Source organism: Oreochromis aureus, linkage group 7, assembly GCF_013358895.1.
Source record: "Oreochromis aureus strain Israel breed Guangdong linkage group 7, ZZ_aureus, whole genome shotgun sequence".
Classification (NCBI taxonomy): domain Eukaryota; kingdom Metazoa; phylum Chordata; class Actinopteri; order Cichliformes; family Cichlidae; genus Oreochromis; species Oreochromis aureus.
The window spans coordinates 6,837,773-6,857,024 of record NC_052948.1 but is presented as its reverse complement, the minus strand read 5'-3'; positions in this window follow the sequence as shown (position 1 = coordinate 6,857,024).

Below are 19,252 nucleotides of genomic sequence, written 5' to 3'. Positions count from 1 at the left end.
ACAACCAGAGGCCAGATGACAAAAAACACCCTCAGAGGTTGGTGGCCATGTGCAATTCTGTAGCTCTAGCAACAAAAGCAAGAAATCATTTGACTGACTAACTTTTCAAGTTGTGTCCTCATTCACCTCTTGACCACCTACTGCACAGTTGCACAGAGAGCAAATCTCAGTTTCTGTTTCTGATCTAACCTTCATATTTAGAAAGCTCACTGGTCTTGAGAACTGGGTACAACCCAGAACCCCAAAAAACCCAACAATCTTCAGTGAGATTCTTGTCTTTTTCGCTAATATTTACAGGATCATGCCTTGTAAATCTGTCCTCTGTGGTCAGACAAAGAATAAATGGTGGGTGAAAATTGTGTTTGTGTGACCCAAAACGTTGAGTGTGCCATCTGCCCATTGAAAGCCCAGGAGTTTTTTGACCACTCCAACACACTCTTCACTCAATGTTCGCCCTACTTCTACTCGCTCTAAAATTTCCATCTCTCCATTATTTGGTTTTGTTATTTTACACTTGCACTGCAGATTTGATAAAGTGCACAATACCCCTCCCATTGTTTAGCGTTCTTTGTGATTCTACATGCTCACATATTTAGTGAGAAAGGGGTGCTGTGGCACCTACAGCTGCCCCCTCTAAATGAGGCTCTGAATACATTAATAATGTGTGTTATTTATTTTGAGATCTTCCATTCATTATTCATGATGTTTTTGGAGGGTATGAGACATCACAAGTGATTTCCTGCAGGGCTCAGCAGCAATAAAATAATGTTGTAAGGTGTGCAAGAGATACGACAGAAAGGCAAGACTGCAGGCCTGTGAATATTTCACTAGTTGATCACTTGTGTAATTGTCCACATCCATATTTACTTTTTGCAGTCACATATCAGTTTGAATTGGGTTAGCATGTAGAGCCAATGGAAAATATTCTACTAACGCCACAGTAAAGTTGTTTCTGAAATCCAAAGCACTTCATCATATTTCGCAGACTTGATAATTAGTGCATCAGTGTGTTTCTCATCCTATTTAATGTCCACTTTGATCCTCACTAATCTCTAACTGTACCGCTTATCAGTGGCTTCCTTTGGCCCATAAGGCTCGTGTTAGAAGAATGAATTTGTAGTTTCCATCTTTAACCAGTTTTTGCTCAGTTTTTGATTCATTCATGTATCTGGAATTAAAACAAAAAAATTAAAACCATGCTTTAAAATAATGAGCTCTAAAATGTTCTAACTGTGATACTATAGTGAAAGGACTGAATGGCTTAGTTATTAAATCAGTTCATCATTAAATAACCAATATATTACAAATCATGTCTTGGAGCATTGCCATGTGCAAATCGTACCTTTTAGCATGTGTACTGATATTACCAATGATAAAACATGAACATTTATCACACAAATTATGTACACTCACTGTCCACTTTATTACCTTGCAAGGAGCAGTTCCTTCTTTCATGCTCTTTCTTTCACTCTCTTTCTTTGGAAAGAAAGAAGCACACTGTAGATAAGCAGTTTAAGAAAAACCTGTCTGACTAACAACCATGCCATGGTGATTTAAGTCACATTTTTTTACTTTCTGGCCCTTGGTTTGAACTTCAGCAGACAACCATTTAAACTTTTTGCCACTATTATGGCTCAAGACATGTGCTTTGAACATCGGTTGAACAGAAGTACTTATGGAGTGAATGAATGGCTGAATAAATTAATGAGAGCCCTTATTCTCGTTGCAGAGACACTACAAATTTTTGACTCAGTTGAGGTTAATGAAATCTGTAATGAGATCCCAATCTTTCCTGCTCTATGTTTTTTAAAGCATTTCACATAAAGTTATTAAATATTTCTAAGCGTTTCGGTCTTTTCAAAGCTGCTAAACACTACATGCACACTGCATATCTATTCAACCATACTTCCAGTGAGGACAGCACAAGTTTTCACAGAGCTTCTTCAGACTGTCTCTGTGATTTCAGGGACGCTTGGAAAGGAAAGAAACAGAACGGGATTTTTACCAACATATTATATAAATAATTTAAGCAGTGCCATATATCAAATCACTGATAGAGAAGTAAAAATTACATAAAATAATAAAATAAAGTCATAGATTACATCCTTTGAAATGCTGGATAAAACTGAATGTGCTGAAATTTGTTAGAGAGGTTCAAAATATATTGAATTCAATATATTTTTGTGATTAGCAATGAACTCCTTTGGCAAAAAAAAAAGAAATAAATAAACTTAAGCAACCTCCTATTTTTAGTTTAAATAATGTACAGTGGAAATGAGTAACTAACATATTTTTTGTGAATATTAACAAAATCATTTTTCATGTACAAAATGAGCCTTTTTGACCTACCCATACCCATTATGACTATGGCTCAAATAACTTTTTAAAATAAAAGATTTATTCTTTCTTTTTCAGTGTTTCCTCTTTGAGACCCTTGTCGAAGAAGCTGTGTGACAGCAGACGAGTTGTTGCCAACCATACTGCCAACTGACTCTTTGCCACTGTTTGGGCATATGGTAAAGTACAGCCCAACCAAATATGGTCTGACAAACTTTCAGGGTTATGTGAGGTTTGGTTGCCAGAATGCGTGGGCATTAAGAAATTATGTATTCCTTTTAGCCAGTGTGTAACTTCTTTTGTGGATTATGGCTAAGTATCAGAATTTAGTGATGCAAAGATGATGTAGGCAGCTGAAATATGCTGTGTAAAATTTGAAAGGAAAAAAAGGCGATAAGAAAAAAAAACAGATTTATGTTACGAATGATATGTGATTTAGTCCATCCAAATTATGCATCTGAAGGTCACATTCTTCATCAAGTTTGGTAGTGTTGATTTACTTCAAATAGTAATTTTCAAATTCAAATAAAAACCATGTTATTTACTGTACTTGGCAGATTATCATGCTGAATCCTGAGCTATCCCCACTACTTTAATGTCAGAAATTAAGCTTTAATTTATTAGTCATCAGCTGTTTCCCCAATCATCCATTACAATTTTTATATCCCCTAATGAATAAATATTTTTAATACCCTCATCACAAAACGTAAAGTGCCTCTGGAACAATCATACATTACTTTTTTTTAATAGCAGATAGTGTTAATACATGCGTTACACTGTAGATTGTCACATTAAGATGATCACTGAAAAAAAAATAAATAAATTTTTCCATACAGACCTTAATGTGAGAGTGTTGAAGGCATTTCATGTTGTAATTATGGTAAGTGAGCTATCGCTGGATTAGTGTAACAGTGTGTCTTTGGAATAAAATACAGTGTACAATGTAGAATCTTCATGAAATTACCCAAAACGAGCACATTTTGAGTCATAGCCATGAAACCAGTTATATGACTACTCATAGGTTATCATCAGCATGCTATACATCTCTTCATAGCTCCCATATTTCTGTTAGAATTGTCTGCTAATGCACAACCATTAAAGGCTTAGTAAGTTTGCTACTGAGGAAATCTTGAGTGACAATCAGAGGATAAAGATTTAAGCATGACATAAACCTTGTAATCCTGTATCATAGCAGATTTAGACTTGGTGTAACCTCAGTTTCAGCTTATTTATCTCCATGGCAGTGTCTCTGTTCTTGCAAAACAAGCAGTGCTCTAAACAATGGCGTACCTATTCACATGTGAGGCTGGGAGCAGATTTGCAGCATCTGGATCTGACGGCCGATCCTCTCTCACTCTAATCCTCTGTGTGGCTGTATTTCTGCTCAGGCTCATAAGGGATCGAGTGGGCCATCTATTCACAACCTGCCTGCCATAGGGCAGATAAACAGAGGAGAAAAACAGTAAATGGCCACTAAACCCCAAAGAAACATAAGTAGTGCACATCTGTGTTTGCATTTTTTTAGTTAGCAAGGTTTAAGATTAGAAAAAGACCATGTAATTTTTCAGTGGTTTCACTTTGGAAAAGTTATTCATTCATCTACTCAGTGCAGTGATTCAAGTGTAGATTCTTTCCATGCCAGTTTTAATATACTTGTGTTTAGTCTTTTTTATTTTCAATAAATTTCAAAATGTATGCAATTTAAACTGAATATATAGGTCTATGATGACCTGCCAGGTTTGTGTATATGATTGCCAGTATAAAAATGTATGAAAAACAGGGTATGGGGGGTACTATGAATTGCTAGTGAGCTGCATTTGCATTAGTAGCATCTGCAGTAAACAGTGATGGCTGAATACAATCAACATTATCCAGTATATGACATACTGGATAGTCTGTGTAATGTAATCATTTTAACAGCTTTAGTAGGCAAAAATCCCCCTGTAAAGAGTCTCATTGACACCTAGCTGATGTAAGTAATCCAACCATTAATCATACTTGACTTTAATAATATGCAGATTATCATTATAACATTAAGGCTAAACTACACATTGGTTGGTGATTCAATCAATAAATAAATCTATCTCAAAAGAATCTATAATTGTATATGTGAAAGGAGCTAAAAAGCATATGGATGCAAAGAAAACTGTACAGAAGGCTCTCATTAAAAGTCAATCCTATGCCTTTTGACTTCTTACATGCCAAAATCCTAATGTAAGCTTAAAAAAAGCACAAGTGGAAAGGAAACATGCAACATTAGGTGTTATTAGGTAGTCTTTATTTGGCTGCTATAAGGTATCACCTTGAGAGGTTGAAAATAATTCAACACCATGAGGCTCCCTCTTGATCACCTTAATCATCTTCCTCCTTGAAAGGTCATTTACAGCCTGGTTAAGTAAGACAATGGGAATCAATGCCTGGTAAATGATAGCATTCAAAAGAGCTGCTTGTGTTAATGCCTAATGGGCAGGCTAACAATATTTTAAAGTGATTAGTAAGAAGAGGGATAGAATATGGAGCCAGATGTGACACGGGATAAAAAACTCTGACCATTAAACAGTGGATGACCAGAACATAATTTGCCATAATTTGATTACTTTTTAACCTTTTTAAACCCTCTAATAAATCAGCCAAGGGTAAGGTGATGTCTTTTAAGCAATTCCAGTAAGTCTGGATCAGAAATATACCTTTTTTTTTGGTTTTAAATTAGCAGTTCAAAAACAGCTGTCAGGAAAAAAAAAACTTGTAGCAATTGTAAAACCTTGTGGATAATATTATATGTTATATGCAATACGATGTAAATAAAGTTTGCTGTTTGTTGATTGTTAAATCTATATGTTAAATCTATATCAGCTCTAGCTTAGACTGTTTTAAATGTTATAGTACGGTTAAAAATATTCAACCAGTGTTAATTTATACCACACCAAAGGACAAAGTTTTTTGGGGGTCATTACATTTTCAGTTTGAAAAGACCTTGAGGCATTGTATTTGGTTCACTCACCTACACACACACACACACACACACACACACACACACACACACACACACACACACACACACACACACACACACAAAATAAGTACAATTACTTTCTCTATGGAAAAAATAATAATATAAACATTAGGGTAAAATTCAAGTTGTTCTTTTATCAAGACAAATGTTCATGTCAGATTGTGGGGAAAGTAAAGGAGGATATCTCAGTGATATCCAATCAGAAGTTTTCTCTATAGTCAAGGATTCCTGCAATACATGCATTCTATGCATTTGTACAATAAACAATCTACCATTTCATAGGAAGAATGCCTTCAATTCTGAGTACTTTAGCAAACAGACAATTAATATGAAGAACTTGAGTGAATACCTAACAGCTGTTGCCAAAAAATGTGAAGGGCATGTACTGTAGTGTTCTTTATGAAATGTAAAGATGGCTTGCAGGCATTACTCTTCTGTTCCACCATACCACAAAAAGCTGTTGGCACAAACAGTCACTTGATCTCTGCCATTTGCAATATGACTAGAAAACAATATTAAAATATTGTATTTCTGTTTGGAAGAGGAAGAAAGTGGGATGGATAGCTGATCCCCCTGCCAAAACAAATTATTCACAAGTGGGATGGAGGATAGACCACCCAAAGTCAGAAGTGCAAATCAAAACTTTGAGTTGCTTCAAGTGACTTGTAACTTTATAGCAGTCTAAACTGCAGTCTTTCATCTTTAAAGGCTCAAGTTTTATTCTGATTTTTTTGCATATGTGATTATTCCAACATTGCCATAAGGTTGGAGGCACACCCACCTAAAAGTGGACATCTACTATCATGCAAATCTCACTATAGTGGGCTCAACTAATGGTGCTTTGGATGAATCCAATAGCTATGGCAAGATTAGGAATTTTGCCAAAAACAGAGAAATTCATGAAGAAAAAAAAATATTGATATACAGGGAGTGCAGAATTATTAGGCAAGTTGTATTTTTGAGGAATAATTTTATTATTGAACAACAACCATGTTCTCAATGAACCCAAAAACTCATTAATATCAAAGCTGAATGTTTTTGGAAGTAGTTTTAGTTTGTTGTTAGTTTTAGCTATTTTAGGGGATATCTGTGTGTGCAGGTGACTATTACTGTGCATAATTATTAGGCAACTTAACAAAACACAAATATATACCCATTTCAATTATTTATTTTTACCAGTGAAACCAATATAACATCTCCACATTCACAAATATACATTTCTGACATTCAAAAATACAACTTGCCTAATAATTCTGCACTCCCTGTATACTGTTACTGTTCTATCAAAATTTTAAACGAATATCCTCATATGTGGCTCTTATTTTCCTTTAAAAACAAAAATAAGGTTGGGCTTTCTTACCCAAATTAATTTTGTTTTTACATTCATCAGGCCCCAATATGCCCAAATATCAAAGAGAAATTAAAAATGCATGCTGTGGAAGAGTTCGGGTCTTAGGAGGTTAAGGCTGAGTCCATCTGAAAGTATATTAAAAAATATTAATTTGAAAAAACAGCAGCATTTAAAGGTTTGAGCAGTGTGTGACATGGTCAACTGTCAATATCTACAGTGGGGATTAAAATATGAATGAAAAATAAAGGTGTAGTGTTGGCAAAGCAGCTGGTTAAACTTATTACATTCAGACATTTTCATAGATACTAGTCTGAAAATGGTGGCTGAGTCTGCACCTGCTCAACTTGCCTGTTTTATTAAAGCAGACATGGTCAGAGCTGCTGTCCCCTCTCCATCATCGTCAGAGCTTTCCTTGCTAATGTATTAAATGAGTAATTAACATCTTTTTCAAACTCCATCTTCTCTACATCACCCTTGTTGGCCAAGGTGGTTAGCAAGATGAAACCCATCTGTTACAATGATAAATCACTGAGGCTCATTTGCTTGCTTATGCTAACTGTTTTTCCACACAAAGCACAGATTGTAACTGATCTCAGAGCAGTGAAAGCTGAGCCATTGGCTGCTTGCCTCCCTTGCTGGTCTCCTATGCCTGTATGACAGAGAGCTACAATAGTTACTTATGATCATGAAACAAGCGCAGTTTTTAGCAGGAACACCTGACTGCAGCCACAAGATGGCAGTAATGCAAAGGATGAATGCAAACATGAGAGGCGCTTATAACACCACTGTCTGAGATGTGAGAGATCGATTTACCTTGTTATGTTAACTTAAGTCAATTTTTAGATTTGACAAGGCAAGCACTGCTTGGCTAGTTTGTCTTGATGGAACGCCACCTATTTTAGCGCTAATCCTCAGAAACTCACAAACTACTTAATCTTCAACTATACATGTTTACAATCTATGTAAAGATGATGTTTATTTGAGAGAACTATAAAGCATCTGCACAAACATCCACATATTGTGCCCACAAACATTTATTTTATCTACCACCACTGTCAGGAATTCATTTTTGCTGCCAAACAACTAGTTCTGAACAAACTCAAACAATCAAGAGCAAACTGATAACAATGATAAAAGACTACAAAAAGTAACTCTTTGTAAAGTATATTTTCTGCAAGATATATTTATCATATGCAGAGGCCTAAGATTCCTAAAATATAGCTCAACCTTTGAAGTTGTCTAAAAAAGCTCTCTAGACTATTTGTCATAACAAATCTTATTTTGTCTCCTTTAGATTGATGGCCTGGTTACTCAACTGTGTAAAGTGAAAAATGAATCATAAAAAAGATACAACCATGTCCACAGCACAACCATGCAGCATGTACACATGATCCTAATCTAAAATGAAGGCCATAGTGGTGGTTATGTGATCCATAGGTGTATTTGTGGATGTTACATCACTTTAGCTAGTCAATAAAGGCACCTTTAACAAGGACTTACACTTCAGTTCACATTTTTTAATCATTTGCAATTAATAAAAAAAGAGAGGAAAACCATATTCACAGTACCGTATATCCAGGAATTATGGTCAATTAAACACAAGTCATCTAAAAAAATAAAAAATAAAAAACATTGTGGGAGGGAACAGTAGCACCTCAAACGAAACCCAAACATGCAGACATAATAATAATAAAAGTAATATTACTGCAAATAAAGACCCCAGTCAACCCAATGCATCACCCCTTAAAAACACACACCAAGAAACAAACAAACAGGCAAATAAAACAATAAGAAAAGTCTCAGATTTGTTATTAGGAATTTTGAATGGGTGTTTTTTTAGTATAGTTGTCTTACTACCATGACGAAATCTCACAGCGCACATTTTGGCCATCAAATTATCCACCATAGACAACAAAGTCCAGTCTGGTGTAATTTTCACAGCTCAAATAAAACCTCAAATGTGGCACATTAATAAACACAGTATTCTAGTTTGCCAATTGGTGAGTCAAACAAATAACTTGCTCTGTTTCTCTCACTGGATTCACTCAAACAAAGTACACACACACACATGCTTCAGTAAGCTTTGTATATTTAAGAAAGCAGATTTGTTTAATACTAGCTGTTGTCCCAGAGCCACAACCACAACCATGCAGGACTTTTTTATAAAGCAAAGCAATGTACTCGTATTTGCCAAGTCACAAGCTGAATCACTTTGCAACAGAAGCCTTGCGGTCCTTCCCTTACTAGAACATAACGCAGCTTCAGTGTGTCCATTGTGCAGACTTGCAATGCTGTTAAAAAGAAATTATGATCCTGTGTTTTTTAGGTTTAGGGCAAGTCTATTGGACAAGAGGTGAAACATCTTACAAAAACAAAACAAAACAAAACAAATAAACAACTTAAAGAAGTTCAATCGCCTTCTTTTCAAGCTCCTAAGACTACCATGACCTGGATGAGTGAGAACCTACAGATCTAGGATGCAATGTCTTTCACCTGTATACTATGGTGGTGGTAGAAATATCCAGGATTCACCAATTATTCTTTGTATTATGGGCAAAATAACGCTGCAAACATTAAAGTAGTTCTCAGAGTGTCAATCTATTACACTGATATATGTACTTATTATTTTACGGTCTTTACCCTGCATTATAAAGTGCACTGCAAAATCTCCAGTGTTAAATTGACAATAGAAAGTGTCTATATGTCTCCACTCCTTTGAGTGTTAAATTAACACTTTTGACAATGTTATATTTCTAACAGTAAGCAAGTCAGTGTTAAAGATTAACAATTTAGTTTTAGTTTTAGCTCTTAGCAATTGTAGTCCTTTGGCCCTTTGTAGTTATCTTAGCATGTGTGTAAGTCTCCTCATGTTACTGCTTTCAGCCCTTGTTCCACATTTCTTGATTATTAGTGTTTTAGTTCTAGTGTTTTCCAGTCTTTTGTTTCTAGTTTTTATGTTTTAGGTCTAGTTTGGGTTTTTCTGAGTTTATGTTTATGAAAAATTGTCCCCAGTTACTGTGTTAAGCTTGTGTGTCCTTAAGTCGGCGTTTCGGTCTGTGTGTTTCCTGTTTTATTTTGATAGTCCTTGTCCCGCGTCAGTGTATCTAGTTTTGCTTTCCCTCGTCTTATTATGTCTGATTTGTCCCAGCTGTGTTTCCACATGTCCCCCATCCTCTCATGTTTCTGCCTGTGTATTTTAGTTCTCAGTCTTCCCTTGCTTGTTGTCACGTCGTACCTCCTCAGTGCTGTGTGTTTCCTTCGTGTTCCTACTTTCCGTAGTTTCTAATTCTTAGTTTTGGTTTCTTGTTTTCCAGTTCCTTGTGTCCTTAGTTTGTTAGCTCTGGTTATTAGGGCCCGAGCACCGAGAGTGCGAAGGCCCTATTGTATCTGCTCCGTTTCTTCTTCTTATTATTATTATTATTCAGGCAAAACAAGGGCCTTTTTGAGGGCTTTAACATGCTCAAAAACTCGTGAAATTTTGCACACATGCCAGGTCTGAGCACCGAGAGTGCGAAGGCCCTATTGTATCTGCTCCGTTTCTTCTTCTTCTTATTATTATTATTCAGGCAAAACAAGGGCCTTTTGAGGGCTTTAACATGCTCAAAAACTCATGAAATTTTGCACACATGCCAGGTCTGGTGAAAAATTTTGTATCCATCCATCCATCCATCCATCCTCATCCGCTTTATCCGAAGTCGGGTTTATGGGGCAGCAGCCTAAGCAGAGAAGCCCAGACCCTCCTCTCCCCAGCCACCTCCTCCAGCTCATCCGGGGAACACCAATGCGTTCCCAGGCCAGCTGAGAGATATAATCTCTCCAAGCGTCCTGGGTCTGCCCCTCCTCCTCCCGTGGGACATGCCCGAACACCTCACCCAGGAGGCGCCCAGGGGCATCCTTGTCAGATGCCCGAACCACCTCAACTGGCTCCTTTCGATGTGGAGGAGCATGCTCACTCTGAGCCCCTCCCGGATGGCCGAACTTCTCACCCTATCTCTAAGGGAGAGGCCAGCCACCCTTCGGAGGAAGCTCATTTCTGCCGCTTGTACCCGCGATCTCGTTCTTTCGGTCACTACCCACAGCTCGTGGCCATAGGTGAGGGTCGGGACGAGATCGAGATGGCTTTTAACCGGTAAATTGAGAGCCGCTTTCACACTCAGCTCCCTCTTCACCACGACGGACCGGTGCAGCGTCCGCATCACTGCAGCCGCAGCACCAATTAATCTGTCGATCTCCGGCTCCCTTCTCCCATCACTCGCGAACAAGACCCCGAGATACTTGAACTCCTCCACTTGGGGCAGGAACTCATCCCGACCCGGAGTGGGCACTCCACCTTTTCCGGCTGAGAACCATGGCCTCAGATTTGAGGTGCTGATCCTCATTCCCGCTGCTTCACACACTGCTGCGAACCGTTCCAGTGCGAGCTGGAGGCCCCACCGATGAAGCCATCAGAACCACATCATCCGCAAAAAGCAGAGATGAGATTCTGAGGCCACCAAGTGAAAGCCCTCCGCCACTTGGCTGCGCCTAGAAATCCTGTCCATAAAAATTATGAACAGAATCGGTGACTGAGAGAAAAGGGCAGTTCTGGCGGAGCCCATCACCCACCGGAAACAAGTCCGACTTATTGCCGGCAATGCGAACCAAACTCTTGCAACGGTTGTATAGGGATCGAATGGCCCGTAACAGTGGGCCAGACACCCCATACTCCCAAGAACACCTCCCACAGGACACCCCGAGGGACACGGTCGAATGCCTTCTCCAAGTCCACAAAACACATGTAGACTGGTTGGGCAAACTCCCATGCACCCTCAAGTATCCTCGAGAGGATAAAGAGCTGGTCCAGTGTTCCGCGACCAGGACGAAAACCGCATTGTTCCTCCTGTATCCGAGGTTCGACTAACGGACGAACTCTCCTTTCCAGCACCCTGGCATAGACTTTCCCAGGGAGGCTGAGGAGTGTGATCCCCTGTAGTTGGAACACACCCTCCGGTCTCCCTTCTTAAAGATGGGGACCACCACCCCGGTCTGCCAGTCCAGGGGTACTGCCCCTGATCTCCACGCAACATTGTAGAGGCGTTTAAATTTTGTATTTTAATGGTTTTACATATGAGCATTGGGAAATGGCTCTGTAGCGCCACCTATGCATTTCGTTGCATTTCGTTGCCCTGTACCTGTGACATGTGCAATGACAATAAAGTTGAATTCTATTCTATTCTATTCTATGACTTGTTAAATGCAGCCCTACGAACACATCGTTTGAGCTACATGTATGAAATCTGGCACACATGTGTATCATCCCAAGACGAACAAAAAAGTCACTGGGATCATATGACGCAAACCCAACAGGAAGTCCGCAATTTGGAGGTGAAGGTGACATTTTGGCTCTAATTTTGCCATTTCCATGCCTCGAACTTTTTCGAACTCCTCCTTGGGATTTGGTCAAATAAACTTCATCTTTGGTCAGTGTCAACTACACACCTGGGCCATGTTAAATTGCGGAGCTTTTGAGTTTTCAGCGATACTGTGAGGCCGTGGCGCCACGGTAATTTCGATGACTCGCCATGAAAATCTTATTGTCTCTCATTCCTCATACATGGTCCGACCTGGACCAAAGAGCACACATATGATAAGGCTCCACCCCTGAACATATTTCAACTGCCATATTTGACACCAGGGACAGCGCCACCTAGTGGGAACAGGAAATGTCATGTTTTACACTTTGGGGTACAGTATTGTTATGGTTGACATCTGCAGCCTCAAATTTCTCCAGGAAAGCCTTAAGGAGTTGGTCTTGGGTTATAGTGAAAACTGTGACTTTTCGTAAAAGGGTGTGTGATTCTGCAGCATGGCGTTAACATTGATGTCTCGCCATGAAGAAACAAATTAGTATAACTCAATGAAATTCAGTCTGATCAGTACCAGACTTTACAGGCATGATGTTAGACCCGCCCTGAACAGATTGATCTGCCCATTGTCAAGAATATGAAGAGCGCCACCTAGTGGCAACAGGAAATGTCAGGTCTTTCACTTTGTTGTACTGATTTTCACAGGTACGTCGTGGCCACCTCAAAAGCGGTGAATGTCACCATCAGTCCCTCGTGATGCTTCAGTGAGAAAATTGTGAGTTTAAACTGAACGGCGCACCCTGGTGGTAACGCAGTTCAACATGAAAAATGAAGCGGATTTTGAGGGGCTTGGAAAGTTTAAGAGGTCTTGAACTTTGGCGCACACCTCCAATGTGATGAGGGCTTTCTTGTTATGTGATCACTGTCCGTGAATAGCGTAAAATGGCTCCATGGCGCCCCCTACAAAATTTCAAAACATCAGCCCCTGCTCTGTGTTTCATCTATGAGACTGAAACCTGGTAAGCTTATGGAAGATATCAAGATGTACAAAAAAGTCTCTTGGAGCAATATCCCAAATCCAACAGGAAGTCAGCCATTTTAAAATTTATGTGTAATTTTGGCAACATTTTCCCCTCTTTTTCAAGCATCGTTTTTAACGAACTCCTCCAAGGGATTTCATCAGATTGATGCGATCTCCTGTGTGTGGAATCTAAAGACCTTTGTGATGTTAAATTGCGAAGCTTTTACGTCAGGGAGTCGGCGTTTCGGTCTGTGTGGGGTGGTCATGGCGGCACGTGGAGTTTCAATCACTCGCCAAAAAGCAGTAATCTGCTGTCACTCAAAAACACAATGTCCAATCTCTCCGAAACTTCACAGGCATGATAAGACTTGAGCTCGGAAATGTTTGTTATGCCATTTGTCATTAATGGTTAGCGCGCCACCTAGTGGGATGACTATAATAATGGTTGAATGAGATTAAATGTTAGCTGTTGGTTAAATGCATGAATTCCATCAATGTGACATCAGATCGGACGCACTGGTTTTAGGATTTGGGCTTGGCTCGACGTGCTGGGGTGCGAGGGCCCTCATATTGCTGCTTGCAGCTTTAATTATGCTTTGTTTTTTGTTTTCTGTATTCAAGTTTTTCACAGTGCAATAAAAGCTGCCTCTTTTAGTTCATCTCTCTGTGTCCTGTGAGTCCTGCTTTTGGGTCCAATCTCCTGCCTGCCACAGCACACATCATGACAATATATTTTAATTATTGTAAATATTGTAACAATTTGCTCATTAAAGCCTGCTGAAAAAGAGTTTGTTTTACATGTAAAATAGAATATAAACACTAACTGGAAATGAAAATTATTATGACTGAGTAAACACTCCGTCTTTTTGAGCCATATTTTCATATTCACTTGCTGTCACCTGCATTTAGCTCCTACAACTGAAAAAGTAACAACCGTATAAGTGCATTTAAAGTACATTAGTATCAATATAATATAAGGTAGGATTCCAGAAGGATTCCTTTATCATCATCATCCATTAAAGTAAATTCAAGTCATGTAAATGATGAATGAGGCAGGCGTGCTGAATAAAATGTAATAGAGTTAACTTATTGACTCCTCTCTCCTTTCATGTGTTTTTAAGATAAATGTCATGGTCCACAATGACAGGTATTAATATTTCTAGCTCCACTGGAATAAAATGGAGGCACTGCTCTTTATTTACCTGTTGCCATGGTAAATCATGGCATCTGAGTTCCATAAAAAATGGCCTTTTTTATGATCAATTGTACTGTATCTGGAACAATCTCAGGGTTCATCAACTCAGAACTCAAGGTTAGGCTTGCTGTAGAAATGAGAGAGAGTGAAGAGAGAGTATGAGCAAGAGAGTTAAGATGATTGTTATTAAGACAAGTAAAAAGTCTGACTTCGCTTCCCTACTAACAGAAGGAGGCTTTATTAATTCAAAAACACTGGATTTGCACATGGAAAAAATAATACAGGAAAGTTCTACTGTTCTGAAATAACCTGATATCATCATATTATATAATGACCATGTTATTACTTTAGCTAAAGGCCCATAGCAAGGAGGTTAGAGATGGGTTACAGTGTGCTTCTACAGTTTTAATTATTAAATACCTATGTTCTTCTGGTAGTGCCTCTGCCCCCAGGTGAACATTAACATATGGCTGAATTACATGCTACATTACTTCGTGATTTCTCCCTCTCTGCCTTTTCATATGCCTCTGTCTCTCCCAAACACATAAACACCTTGAGCTTGCCATGCTCCTAAACTTCTCTCTCTCTCTCTGCTGCTCCGTCTCTGAGTTGCAAAATCTCAGGAGAAAGACACATCATGGATGATAATGGCTTACCTGTAGTGTTGATACTTATTCATATCCTGAACAACAGAGCTGGCAAGCCAATAATTACTACACAGTGTGGGCAAACACTCCAGAGACATTATCTAGAGGGGCCAGAGCCTTGTGTGTAACTGGTAGCACAAATCGATACCATCAAATGGCAGCTTGCAGATCTCATATAATTAGACAGAGACACAGGGAGAGAGCTCTGCAGGCCCAGACAGATGAACATTAAACAAGCATTTTTAGCCTGTTTCTCAACATGTTCCACCAAACATGCATTGGCTTGATATTGACTAGTAAAGCTAATCCCACACAAAGTGGGGACTGACTGACAAAGAGGCCTAAGAGACATTTACCAAAGCAGCTTAAAGACAATAAACAGCAGAGATATATCAAAGAATCAGAACCGATTATATCTTTTTACATTTAAGCTTCTCTTTAATCTGATTACAAATCTGTAAGAATAGACATGTTTCCAACTTTTTTCTTTCTCTTTTTGTTATTTCCTCTGATTGGACACTGGATACACAACATGAAAAAGACAGAATATTAGCAAAAGCAGAAGCAAAGTTGTTTTTTTTTCTAAACAAGTCACTAAAACATAATAGGCATTATCAAATTAAAAGAACAAGAACAAGAAAAAAAGAAGGGATTATTTGTGTAGCTGTCAGTGATGGGAATAACGGCGTTAAAAGTAATGGCATTACTTTTTTCAGTGACTAGTAATCTAACTAATTACTATTTCTGTTTTTTGTCATTACAACGCTGTTACCATTACTAATAAGAAAATGAGGTGCGGACGCGTTACTATTTTTTCAAAACACAGAAGGTTGAAGCCGTCTTCAGCTTACTGGGAGCTGGGGGCAAACAATCGCACAAGTGCTGCTGATTGGCTGAGGAAGAAAAGTAGCCATGTTAAACCAATCACATGACCAATTTAAGATGACATAGCAACAAGATGCTATGTCAACCCAACACAACCCTGAGTCTCCATTTTTGTGTTAAAAGTGGGGACTTCAAACTATATACTGTCATGGGTTATATTGGAAATATGTTAAGTTCTTGTGTTGTTATTATTAGTTAGGATTTAGTTTTAGCCTAGTTGATGTTTCACCTAAGTCTCCTTGTTTTGAGTCTTTTTCTGTTTGTCATGCGTTATCCCTTGTGTCAAGCTTGCATGTCCCAGTTCACGTCTCTCCATGTTTCCCATTTTATTTTGAAAGGTCTGGTGTTTCCATGTTCAGTGGGTTTAGTTTTCATTTTCCCTGTAGCGTCATGATCATTTGTCAGTTGTGTCTCCCCAGGTGTTTCCACTTCCCTCATTACCCTCTTGTGTATTTAAGTCTTCTGTCTCCGTCTGTTCTGTTTTTGCTACTGCTCAGTTTCAGTTTCATGTTCACGCTCATGTTTAGACTTTTCCATGTTTATGTTTTGCATGTTCCTGTTCGGTTTCATGCTCTTTTCTCTCATCATTGTTTTCATAGTTAGTTTAGTTCTTTCCCAGTTTAGGTTTTAGTTTAGTTACGCCCTTGTTCCACTTTGCCTTGTTTTCCTATTTTTGGACATCAGCCTGAAATAAATGGTTCGCTTTTTGTTTAAACATCAGTTCATTTCTCCCGTGTCTGCTTTTGGGTTAGAGTTCGCTCCATAAACACACTGGTGTTCCCGTCATGACATATACCAGTTTTTAAATTGTGGTGATAGCGAGGCCACGTAAAACCAGACTCATGATAAAAAATATACACAATGTTTTTTTCCTGAATACTATCGTCACTTGTAAGAAAACAAAAACCACCCATTTACTACTGGTGGAAAAATGTACCATGTTGACTAATCAAAAAATTATATGGCAACATGTGCCATTGTTTAGGAAGAGGGTGAAGTTTTAGGAGTGACATCGGCAAGAGGGAGAGCGAGTTTTGAGATGTGAGAGATTTGTGACGTTTAGCTTGTTTGGAGTGTGTAGTTAGTGTGTAGTGTAGTCGATAGTTTTGTTTTGTGTGTCAAAACAATGAGAGAGTGACTCAGTGTCACCGTGGCTGCCAAAAAGCCACCAAAGGCAGATTGTAGTGTAAACGCTGCCTCCAGGTGGAAAACAGGAGGAGTGATACACTTCTTGCTTTCAGGCCTGCAGGTACCAGGCTTGTGATGTGCTGAACAGAAGTTATTTTTTGGAGTGGCACAAATCATTTGACCTGTGAGGAACCTTGGAGTCTGTGGTGGGCGTGGTCTGCGATGCTGTGCGGACGCACCTGCACAGCATCCGCGATCACGCCCCGCCTGTTAAAACACAGGGACTCATGGGTTGGTGGGTTGTTGTTGTGGTGTGATGTGTGGCTGGCAGCTTGGGAGCTGCAGCCAGTGTAAATAAATGGCTCAAAACACTGATCTGTGGTCCCGCCGTGCCTTATTCACACCACAGAGTCATTTTTGACCAAGACATGTCCTTCAATGCACATATTAAACAAATATGTAGGACTGCTTTCTTCCATTTGCGCAACATCTCTAAAATTACAAAATATCCTGTCTCAGAGTGATGCTGAAAAACTAGTTCATGTATTTATTACTTCTAGGCTGGACTACTGTAATTCATTATTATAAGGAAGTCCTAAAAAGTCCCTGAAAAGCCTTCAGTTAATCCAAAATGCTGCAGCAAGAGTCCTGACAGGGACTAGAAAGAGAGAGCAGATTTATCCTGTTTTGGCTTCCCTTCATTGGCTCCCTGTTAAATCCAGAATTGAATTCAAAATCCTGCTCCTCACATACAAGGTCTTAAATAATCAGGACTCATCTTATCTTAACAACCTTAAAGTACCATATCACCCGAATTAGAGCACTTCGCTCTCGCACTGCAGGCTTACTTGTTGTTCCTAGAGTATTTAAAAGTAGAATGGGAGGCAGAGCCTTCAGTTTTCAGGCTCTTCTTCTGTGGAACCAGCTTCCAGTTTGGATTCGGGAGACAGACACTATCTCTACTTTTAATATTAAGGCTTAAAACATTCTTTTTTGCTAAAGCATATAGTTAGGGCTCGACCAGGTGACCTTGAATCCTCCCTTAGTTATGTTGCAATAGGCATAGGCTGCTGGGGGAGTCCCATGATGCAGTGAGTTTTTCCTTTTCAGTCACCTTTTTCACCCACTATGTGTTAATAGACCTCTCTGCATTGAATTGTACTTGTTATTAATCTCTGTCTCTTTTCCACAGCATGTCCTTCATCCTGTCTTCCTTCTCTCACCCCAACCGGTGGCAGCAGATGGCCCCGCCCCTCCCTGAGCCTGGTTCTGCCGGAGGTTTCTTCCTGTTAAAAGAGAGTTTTTCCTTCCCACTGTCGCCAAAGTGCTTGCTCATAGAGGGTCATTTGATTGTTAGGTTTTTCTCTGTATGTATTATTGTAGGGTCTACCTTCCAATATAAAGCGCCTTGAGGCGACTGTTGTTTTGATTTGGCACTATATAAATAAAATTGAATTGAATTGAATTAAATTTGTAAGACTTCTTATTTGATCCAGAACACCTGAATGCTCTGTAAATAGTTTGAAATGGTTATAAAAAATGCCTTGGCTGCATTCTTAGGTAAATAGTTGCATATAACTTTGTTGTTTGCAAAACTTGTGCATAGGTTTTTAAAATTTAAAGTGTATACTTGCATTTCAAGTTATGAAAATGATTCTTTAAACATGTTTGTGGTTGTTGCAGTAAAAAATATAACTTTTTTCTACTCTGATTTTATGTTTTTTGTCTGATTTTATATCAATTGTGTTAATACAGTATGTCAAAATGAAAAAATAACATCAAATTCAAATATGTGCGGTTGTGCTGAAAAGAATGATATCAAACAAGGCAAGATAAATAGTTTTTAAAGGTGAAATGCAGAGGTAAAATAAAAGGTTGGAAAAAACAGCCAATTATACCCTGGACCCCAGAGGGTTAAACATTTTTTTTTAAGTAACACAATAGTTACTTTTCCTAGTAATTAGGTACTTTTATAATATTGAAACTCAGTTACTAACTCAGTTACTTTTTTGAAGAAGTAACCAGTAACTATAACAATTTACTTTTTCTTGCCAACACTGGTAGTTGTGCACTTTGTAGTCTACTGATCAGTCATTGAAACAATTAACGAAGCATTGACTTTGATTGCTCATTACCTAATGGCACTATTTAAACATGTGGTCTTTATAATTGTATACGCAAATATTTCCTGCACAAATATCAGCATGGCAGCATAGCAACCTTCAAGGAATTTCACTGAATTGTTCTGTTTTGTTGCTGCTTTTTTCCACTTGTTCTTTTGGTTGACAGATTGTTACTTGCCTGACATCAACTCCTCTGTGCTGACATGA